This window comes from Pinus tabuliformis, chromosome Q (assembly GCF_031772625.1).
Source record: "Pinus tabuliformis cultivar Carrire ecotype Pingquan chromosome Q, CPIR1, whole genome shotgun sequence".
NCBI classification, from domain to species: Eukaryota; Viridiplantae; Streptophyta; class Pinopsida; order Pinales; family Pinaceae; genus Pinus; species Pinus tabuliformis.
The window spans coordinates 1,351,562,722-1,351,572,265 of NC_142296.1; the positions used below are offsets into that span (position 1 = coordinate 1,351,562,722).

Here is a 9,544-nt window from a genome sequence, read left to right on the forward strand (position 1 = left end):
TGCACACCTTGCATTCCCTGCTAATATGGTGGAGGACCTTAAGGCCTCCTCTAGTTAATAAAGCAGAGTTTCTCTGAACCACCTTTCTCCCCTTGGTATATAGCCCTCAGACCTATCATAGAGAGACGTTCTTCTATTGCATGATTTTCTTTACAAACAAAGTAGACTTCTTTGACATTCAGTGGGCACTCATTCCTAGGGTGTCTCTCAGTGCATCTAGGGTAGAAGATACCTAGTGCCCTTTCTCCTTCCTCTTGGTTCCTTTTAATTTGCGTTGTATCCATTTGTAGCGGAAACGTATGCAACATGCCACTCTTAAAATCCTCCAACATACTTCCTATCCCATGTTAGAGGGCTGATGTAAAGGGAGATGAACTAACCAAGCCTTGGCTAGACCCACCCTTTTTTCTAGCAGCCCTAGACTGATTCGTATATATTGTTTTAATGACATCATAAAGAAATTAAGAGATGTCTGGACTCGAGACAACATGTTGAGGGTTTCCATTACATCCTCCCTGATCCCCCATAGAAGAACTAGCTTGAGTGATTCGAGATCAAGGGTACAATTAGCCCTCCTATAATTGAGTGGGAATCTTTCCTCATAGTCCTCTAAGGATTCATTTGTTCCTAGGGTCATCCTAAAGATTTCCTCCTTTGTTTCCTTGGAACTACAATAATCAGTGTACTTGTCATTGAAGGCTTGTTTCATTTGGGCCTAGGTAGTGATGTTGCCTTTAGGTAAATCATGAATGAGTGCAAGGGTACATCTTTGAGGGTAGATGGAAATAAATTTAGCTTATGTTCATCCAATGCATAGTCATAGGTCCTAGAAAAAACAAAAAATTCAAACACGAAGGTGAGAGGATCTCCAGAGTTTAGGCCATGGAAATGTGGAAGGGAAACATGGCTTATATCACTCATTATGGCCTACCATTAGTTTCCCTGATAGGGAAAATCTCATCTTATCTGTTTTTAGCCATGGTTTGTGTAGGTGAGATATGTTTTTCTTCCCCTATGGGTTCCTCAAAAATTCCAGGTTTCTCACCTAGAGGCTTTTCTAATTCCCCTATAGTGAGAGAGGAAAGTTCACAATCACCAAAGAAGAATACAGGTTGACTGCTTGAAGGGGTGGGGGTTTTTGGTAAGAATTTCCCTTGATTTTCCCTACTCCTACAAGGCATGAAAGAACTAGCTATGTTTTTGGAATTCTTTTTCTCCTTCTTTTTTTTTTCGTGAAGCTTTCAAACCAATAAGACTAATGCAAAGCAAAAAGCAAGTAACTCCTATGTAGAAACAACACCTACTTGAACACCTCCCTGACAACAGTGCCAAAAAATGATGAGCTACGGTATTGCACCAAGGATGTTGCAACTCCCAATGCTTATCAACCTAAATTATCAACTTGGGGTTCATACAAACTTAGAGGTGAGAGTGCTATATGCACAACATGTTACGTTCTACTCATGTCCTCCTCATTCGTTACATTAGATCAAGGTATTCAAATACCACTCCTTCGACTAACTACAAATATAATTTCTTATCAAAGCATATCATGATTGCAAGGAGATGAACTTGATTCTAACGACAGAAATGAAAATGCCATTAATTAAATGTAAATGCTAATTTAAATGTCATGAAAGGGAAAGGCTAGACTAGTTGCAAAAGTAAACCCCACCACCCTATTTTCACACTGTTGTAGCGGCTACAACCACCCTCCAAAAATTTTCCTTAGATTCGTTTTGGAGCCTCCTTACCAACCATCCTCAACAGCATGTATTGCACTATCAGGTACATGAGATTTAGTGGTTTTCTAGCAGCTTTCGAGCCTCTGCATGATAGCTTGTTGCACTCCTGTCAGAGGCTGCTTCTGTAGAGTTGGTCTAGTTGCTGGCTGAGAAACTCCCTCAAGAAATTGCGCAATACTAGAGGGGAACCAGTCTTCCCTCCAGAAATTGCGCAAATATGACCCGCAGCCAACTCGGCTCAGAAACTAAGCAATTTCTATATGAAATACCTATATGTTATGTTTTTATCATTGTAAACTGCCCCTCAACCTCTTATTTTAATGTTATATTGGTTAAATGTGATGTACCATCATCAACCCTTAGTCCTTGTCTTAATAGAATTCATTGATCAACCATTTAATTGGGTTACTCATACAATTTTTTAAACAGTGTGGTGTGCATCACGTGAAAATGCTACATGGTCATGTAACATTGGTTCACGCCAGTGCTAGGGCATGGCCCACATGTGGTTAATTATTCAAATGGTCAAGATCACAAAGGGTGATCCAATGCTATAGAAATTTGGATAGATAACCTATCTTTATTTCCTTTCAATTTCTTCATTTTGTATTTTTGGCCACTTGACACGCTTCTTTGCAACTAAGAGAGTTGCGTTGACTTATGACCATAGACTTTCCCACTCAATTATTGGTGTGGCCATTTCATTCCCCATAAGAGATCTTAATATTCTCAAGAGAACAACTTGAATGCATTTTTGAGCTACTTAAGAGGTAAAGCTTTGACCCTGGGAATTCGATTTTTTCCTCTTACTAGATTTAGGTCATAACTTGTGGGTGTTGTACATTAATTTTCTAAAATTATATACTCTTAAACACAAACACGCACGCACACACAAATTTCATTTAATATGTTGATCTTTTTTGAATTTTCAAGGTAAATGAAGTTCTAAAATTTTAAAGCAAATTAATAACTAATAAAAATTTATTAAAAAAATTTTAAATAATGAAATAATATCAAGTTCATTTAAAATAATTAAAATAATTGTCAAGTGGGTGTAGCTTAGAGAGGAGGTGATATTATCCTCCCCACTGAGGATTCCAACCCCATCTATATTGACATGCTCACTCCTTGGGAATCACTTCTACATAGATAATTTGTCTATTTTATTAGATATGAAACTAAATTAACATTGAAACTCAAAGAGAAATATAGTGATTATAATGTTCAAGATACCCCAAGTGCTAGAGCACAGAGATATCTTAAAGAGAGGGAATGGATTATTGGGATGAGATTGGATAGACCTTCTTAGTTCATATTTTATTAGGGACTATAATTCAAGTGCATTTACTTGGATATTATAGGATGCATAAAATAGTATTTCTCAAGGGAGAGTATACCTAGTAGGCTATATGCTATCCATGTTGTTGGATTCTTTAGCTCATTTTAATTTACAATTCTAATTAATAGCAAATCGTGTGAAAAGTTTAACATTATAATTTTTTCTAAACATTTTTAAAGTATTAAAATTAGAACTCTATTGAAATCTTGATTAATAATAAAGTAACAATATTTTCCAATTTAAGAATTTTAATATTTCCTAAGAGAAGAAAACCTTACACACACACACACACACATACTTTCCAAACTAAGATTTTTAATATTTCCTCGGAGAAGAAAACCCCTCTCTCACACACACACACATTACAATTGTAAAAAAATTGTTTTTTAATATTTAATAAATTTCCACAATTTTTTATAATTTTATTAAAATACACAATCAATACACTAACCTTATAATTTATTAGTAAATAAAAAATCATTATAAATTTAGTTATAAATATAATATATAAATTATTCATGTAATTCAAATTTGAGTACTCTTTAAGTGTGACTTTTTATGGGATTCCCCAAAAATATACCCAAAAATCCAAAAAATCGCAGTTAAAGACTACTCCATCAAAATTACATCTCATTCTATACATTTTAAATAAGCATGTGTAAGAGAAATATTATAAAGAATTCGATCCCTTATTATATACCATTCTCATTTAAAGTTTGTTATATGGATATTGATGTTAGCATTTATGGTCATGGACATGAATAGTATGCATACAAAACTTCATTTTGAGTTGCTTATATTTGGTGAACTGAGTTGTTTGATATTTTAATGTAAAGACTAAAAAATTAATAATCTTTTAATAAGATTTTTAATGGTGTTTTAACTAGCATTAATGAATTTAATGATATTTAATTTAAAGATTCAATTTGCTTGTTTTGGTGTTTTTTGTTGTTGATACTATTCTTTATGATATTATAACTTTTTGTTAATATTTATTTTCAAACTCAAATATAAATAATGGTCACATTTTTAACATAGATGAAGCTATTTAATTTATATACCAAAACTTTCCAATTTATATTGGAATATTTAAATAAGAAATATATCCATATTTTAGCTATTTTAAGTTTTGGAGATTTAATAGGTATAATTTTCTGCCAATTTTAGTTGTATTAGGGAAGATATTTTTTAAAATTTTGAAGTTTGAGTTGCATAACTTGCACAATTTAGGCGATGGAGGAGTTTTCAAGGTGTTCAATCCATTTGTTTAGTCAAAAGCATATTTTAAACAACTAAACATCACAATCTCGCTCACAGTTGTGTGCAATAATTAAACAAAACCACAATTTAACATATAACATATTCACAATTTACTTCACGATATATCTTGAGGTGAGTGATATTTAATGTTTTTGAAAATGGGATTTTGGCAATAATGTTTTAATTTGTATTAATGAATTTAATGATATTACTCAATTTTACTTGTTTTATATAATTTGGTAATTTTTTGTTGTTGATGCAATTCTTTATGATGTTATAATTTTTTTGTTATTCAATATGTATTTTTAAACTCATAAATATATCACATTTCTGTCCTGTTAAAAGAAGAACATAGAATAATTAGATGGAATTATTTCATTTACATGACACAATTCCCTAGTTTTTGCTGCAATATTTAAATAACAAAAAATAATCTTAGTCTCGCTGTTTTAAGTTTTGGAGATTTCATAGGCATATTTTTTTGTCAAATTTTCCATTATTAAGGCATATATTTGTTAAAATTTAGAAGTTTGAGTTGTATAATCTACAGAGGTAGGTGCCTAAGGAGTATTCAAGGGGTTGAATCCATTTATGTAGTTAAAAAAACGCACTTTAAACAACTAATATCACAATTTCCCCCACAAGTTTGCTGTAATCTTAATGAGTTGTTTTTGGTGAGACTTTTTGGAATCTTTTCTGGTGGGATTTTCCCGTCTAGTTTCTCTAAAATCCTGCAGGAATTTATTGAAATCACTTTTCACGGTGGGTGCTGAATTTATATATACACTCAAAAAGCCAATTTAAATAACACAAATCAAGATTCCAACTCAATTTTTTTTCAGCCAAATTGTACTAAAAACAACTCCTCACCTTAATATATTATTGTCACCTTAAAATATAAATGTGAGAAGTTTATTGTGATTGCCAAAATAGAGTTTTGAAAATGCTATTTTGCTTATATTTTCCATTCCAAGTTGGTCTAGCCATGTTTATTGTGGTCTGTGATCCAGCCAGAAATGAAATAAAAGTGAGTTTTAATTGAGGTTGGCAACGTTGAAAGAGCAGATACATCCACGATGACTATGGCTGGAATGTGGAGACCACTTACAACTATGCATTTGACATCACCTCTCTATAAAAACTCAGCTCATGAACTCGCCTTTGCAGAGCGTACCAACAGCAATACCGATTTCTGGATATCATATCATGGAGTCCAAGTGTTGCATTTGGATTCAATTTGTGGTGTATATTCTGGTAATCAATATTTGCAGGGCGGATGGCCGTGATACGGTAAGCCCTGGCCCTGGGAGATGGGAAGTGGTGATTGAAAATGGAGGTGTGTCGGCGATGCATATGGCCACCACCATTATGGGTACAGTGGTGATGTACGATTACACAGATTTTGGTGATTCTAATATAAGCCTCGCAAATGGAATTTGCATAGGTAAATCAGCCGGTTATCATGATTGCTCAGCGCACTCCATAGAATACAACATTGCTACAAACAAGGTGAGACCGTTGACGCTCACGACTGATACTTGGTGTTCATCGGGAGCCTTTGCTGCGGACGGTACTTTGGTTAGCACTGGTGGATGGGGCGATGGAAACATGAGCGTTCGTAAATTTGTACCTTGTGAAACTTGTACATGTGATTGGGTTGATCCAGCTGGTGAACCTGGATCTGGGCTTCTGAACGATCGATGGTATGCTTCAAACCAGATCCTTCCTGACGGTAGAAGTATTGTTGTGGGGGGCAACTACGCTTTTACCTACGAATTCCTGCCACCAAGGAAGCCTGGTGAGGGAGTTTACAATCTGACGTTTCTGGAAGGCACCTATGTGTCCCAAAACCTGCAGAGCCTGTACAATCTCTATCCTTTTCTTCATCTCTCATCCGATGGAAATCTCTTCATCTTCGCCAACCGTGATTCCATCTTGCTTGATTACCAAAGAAATGTTGTGGTCAGGCATTTTCCAAGAATCCCAGATGGCCCAAGAAATTACCCCACCACCGCCTCATCTGTGATGTTGCCACTGTCCGCATCTGATGCATTTCGGAGGACAGAAATTATGATCTGCGGTGGTGCTCCTGTTGACAGTTACAATTTGTCACTTGCAGGGATTTTCATTGACGCGCTCCAGAGCTGTGGAAGAATGGTTATCACAGATCCCAATGCCGATTGGGCAATGGAGAACATGCCTGCTCCCGGAGTTGTGGGAGATATGCTGCTTCTTCCCACCGGTGAAATTCTGATTATCAATGGAGCGGAGAAGGGATGTGCAGGTTATGGGCAAGCAACCAATCCAGCTCTTGCTCCTTATTTATACAGACCTAATGCATTGCCAGGGCAGCGCTTCTCAGTACTCGCAAGTTCCACTGTTCCAAGAATGTAATATTCCACTGCAATTGTATTGCCTGATGGTAGGATTTTTGTGGGAGGTTCCAACCCCAACAAAATTTATAATTTCACCGTTACGTTTCCCACAGAGCTTCGTCTGCAAGCATACAGTCCTTATTACTTAGACGAATCTTCCCTGAAGCCCACCATCATTTCTGTGCTGCCTGCTTCGGTCACTTATGGCGGTAGCTTCAAGGTTCAATTCGCTGCAAATAATCATCATAACATTTCCATTCAGTTCAACATTTATCCTCCGACCTTCACTACTCACTCTTTTTCCATGCATCAGAGATTGCTTCTGCTTGCATCTGCCACCCCACAATTAGAATTAGTAGGAGGAGCAGGGAGGAATATTTATAGTGCCCTAGTAACGGCACCTCCCACGCCTGTTGCAGCACCGCCTGGGTACTACATGCTATTCGTGCTCAACAGTGGAATACCCAGCGCTGCCACTTGGATTCATTTGTCTTCTAATTAGACTCACCCTTCAGCTTTGACATTCTCAATAATCTCCTCATATGTACTGTACTCTACCCTACTGAGTGAGCGCTGCAACGGTAAGCTCTCGTACATTTCAGAGCAATAAAAGTTTGAAATTTGAAATTTGTTTTTTGTTGTACATTTTTTTCACCAATGTAGTGAAAAAGCAATAAAAGTTTTGGGGATGAAATTTGAAAATTATTATGAAATTGTGCATTTCTTTCATCAATGTAGTGAAAAAGCAATAAAATTTTGGGTAAAGAAATATGAAATTTGTTAAGAAGCGTTTTTTTTTCAAAATTGGTATATAAAGTAAAGGGTATTATTATATAAAGTGTCATGTTAGATTGTTATTATAGAAAGTGTGATGTTAAATGTAAAAAGAGGAGGACTTTTAAAATGTTAATTATATATTTATTCTTTTAAAATTAATCCACTCTCATTAATGCTAATAAAATATCCATCATATTCATGTGTATTAAGTATCAAGATATAATTATCATTATTTTAAATTTGATAAAAAATATTATAATTTAAACTTTAAAAAACACATGTTATAATTTTAAAACTCAACCTACTATTATGAATCACAAATTTATAAATTTAAAATAATTAATTTTTTTAACAATAAAATTTGAGATTAAATTCATATAATATAAAATTAATTAATTACAATACCTTATTTACCTTTATTATCAAAAAATTGTATAATTAATTTGATTATATATTTTTTCAATTAAAACCAAATTGTCTATTTGACACAAGTAAATATAATATTAACAAAATTTAATAAACACATTTACCAGTGAGTTTTTAAGCATTTGTAAAATTATATAATATTATAAGATAAATTTATTTTTATTGTTTATAATGGTAAATTATAATATTAAATAAACAATTATTGTTAACGATCAACTCAACACTTAGATTACTCGAATAATAAAAATATCTAATAAAATATTATCATAATTAATGATGTTGTCTAATTGTTTCATGCTTTATTTTTCTTCACTAGAATCTAGATTGTCATTTTCCAATGTTTAAGATATTTATTTTTTTTCCAATATTGTATTCAACTCATTGAAAAGCTTAGAAAACTAGGATTAGGTGGACTACATAGATCAAGCCCTCAAGCTAGTGATTACAACACATTATTATAACAAAAAAAAATCTATGGATTGCCTAGCCAATCCATTATACCAAAATCCTTCCCCCTTTATATGCACAGTTCAATCAATCAATCCCCAGTGGAGATCCATTGGCCAAAAATGGCCAAAGTGTAATGTACCTCAATTTACTCAACTATTTTTTTCTTTCTTTTTGCAATAAATTCAAAAATACTCATTATATGAATCTAAGGTTTTACCTCATCATACATCTCATTTCAAAACATTTTTTCTCTAACACAATTTACATTTTCCATAGCTAGTGAAAAGAGAATTCTAGATGGTCCCTTGCTCACTAGTCTAGACACAACACCATACTCGTTCAAGGCATAACTTCTTGGTCAACCCGATCATACTATAGGGATCCATCTCGATTTTATCGGTTAACATATAACACCCTTCCTAAATGCCACATGTGATACTTGTACCCTTTTGTTCCAATATAATTTAACATAAGGGACTTAGGCTTTATGAATAATAAATTAATTGTACTATATCTTATATACTTATGGTGTATCTAAGTCTCTCCTTTTTATTTCCCATACTTTATATATTTTTCCCATGGCATTAAGCTTCTCCATGGTATCATACCCATTTATGTTATCTCCTTGCTTTGCATACTCATAATTTTGTTTATGCACTAAAAATAAATTACTATTTTGTCCACCCTTAGCTCACTTATATTTCTTTCTCGAATTAGGTTAAAAACATTATCCTTGGCATATCTTATTATTACTATTTCGAAACAATTATATGACATGCAATTATCATAGTAAACCACCCCTCAACCTCTAACTTCAATGCTAACTTGGTCAAATGTGATGTACCTTCCTCAACCCTTAGTTCTTGTTTTCATGGAATTCATGGATCAATAATTCAATTGGGGGACTCATGTGATTAGTTAAAAAGCTTGGTGTTTGTCATGTGACCATGCTACATGGTCTTGTAATACTGGTTCACACCACGACTAGCACGTGGACCCAATGTGGTTGATTATTTGGATGGTGAGGATTACTGTACAGGGGGATTGTCACAAGTCCACTTTCTAGAAATATAAATACTTTTTTTTTAAGAAATAAATACTAATGTAGTTCAATAATTTCATATTCATTAGGTTTCCCTACCCCTATAACAGTGTCTAGTGTGTAGACTGGG

At 34.0% G+C, this 9,544-nt stretch overlaps 1 pseudogene; it reads left to right on the forward strand.

Moving 5' to 3' along the window:
• The first annotated feature begins 5,550 nt into the window (after positions 1-5,550).
• On the forward strand, positions 5,551-7,221 carry LOC149224911 (aldehyde oxidase GLOX pseudogene; annotated as a pseudogene).
• The last annotated feature ends 2,323 nt before the right edge of the window (positions 7,222-9,544 follow it).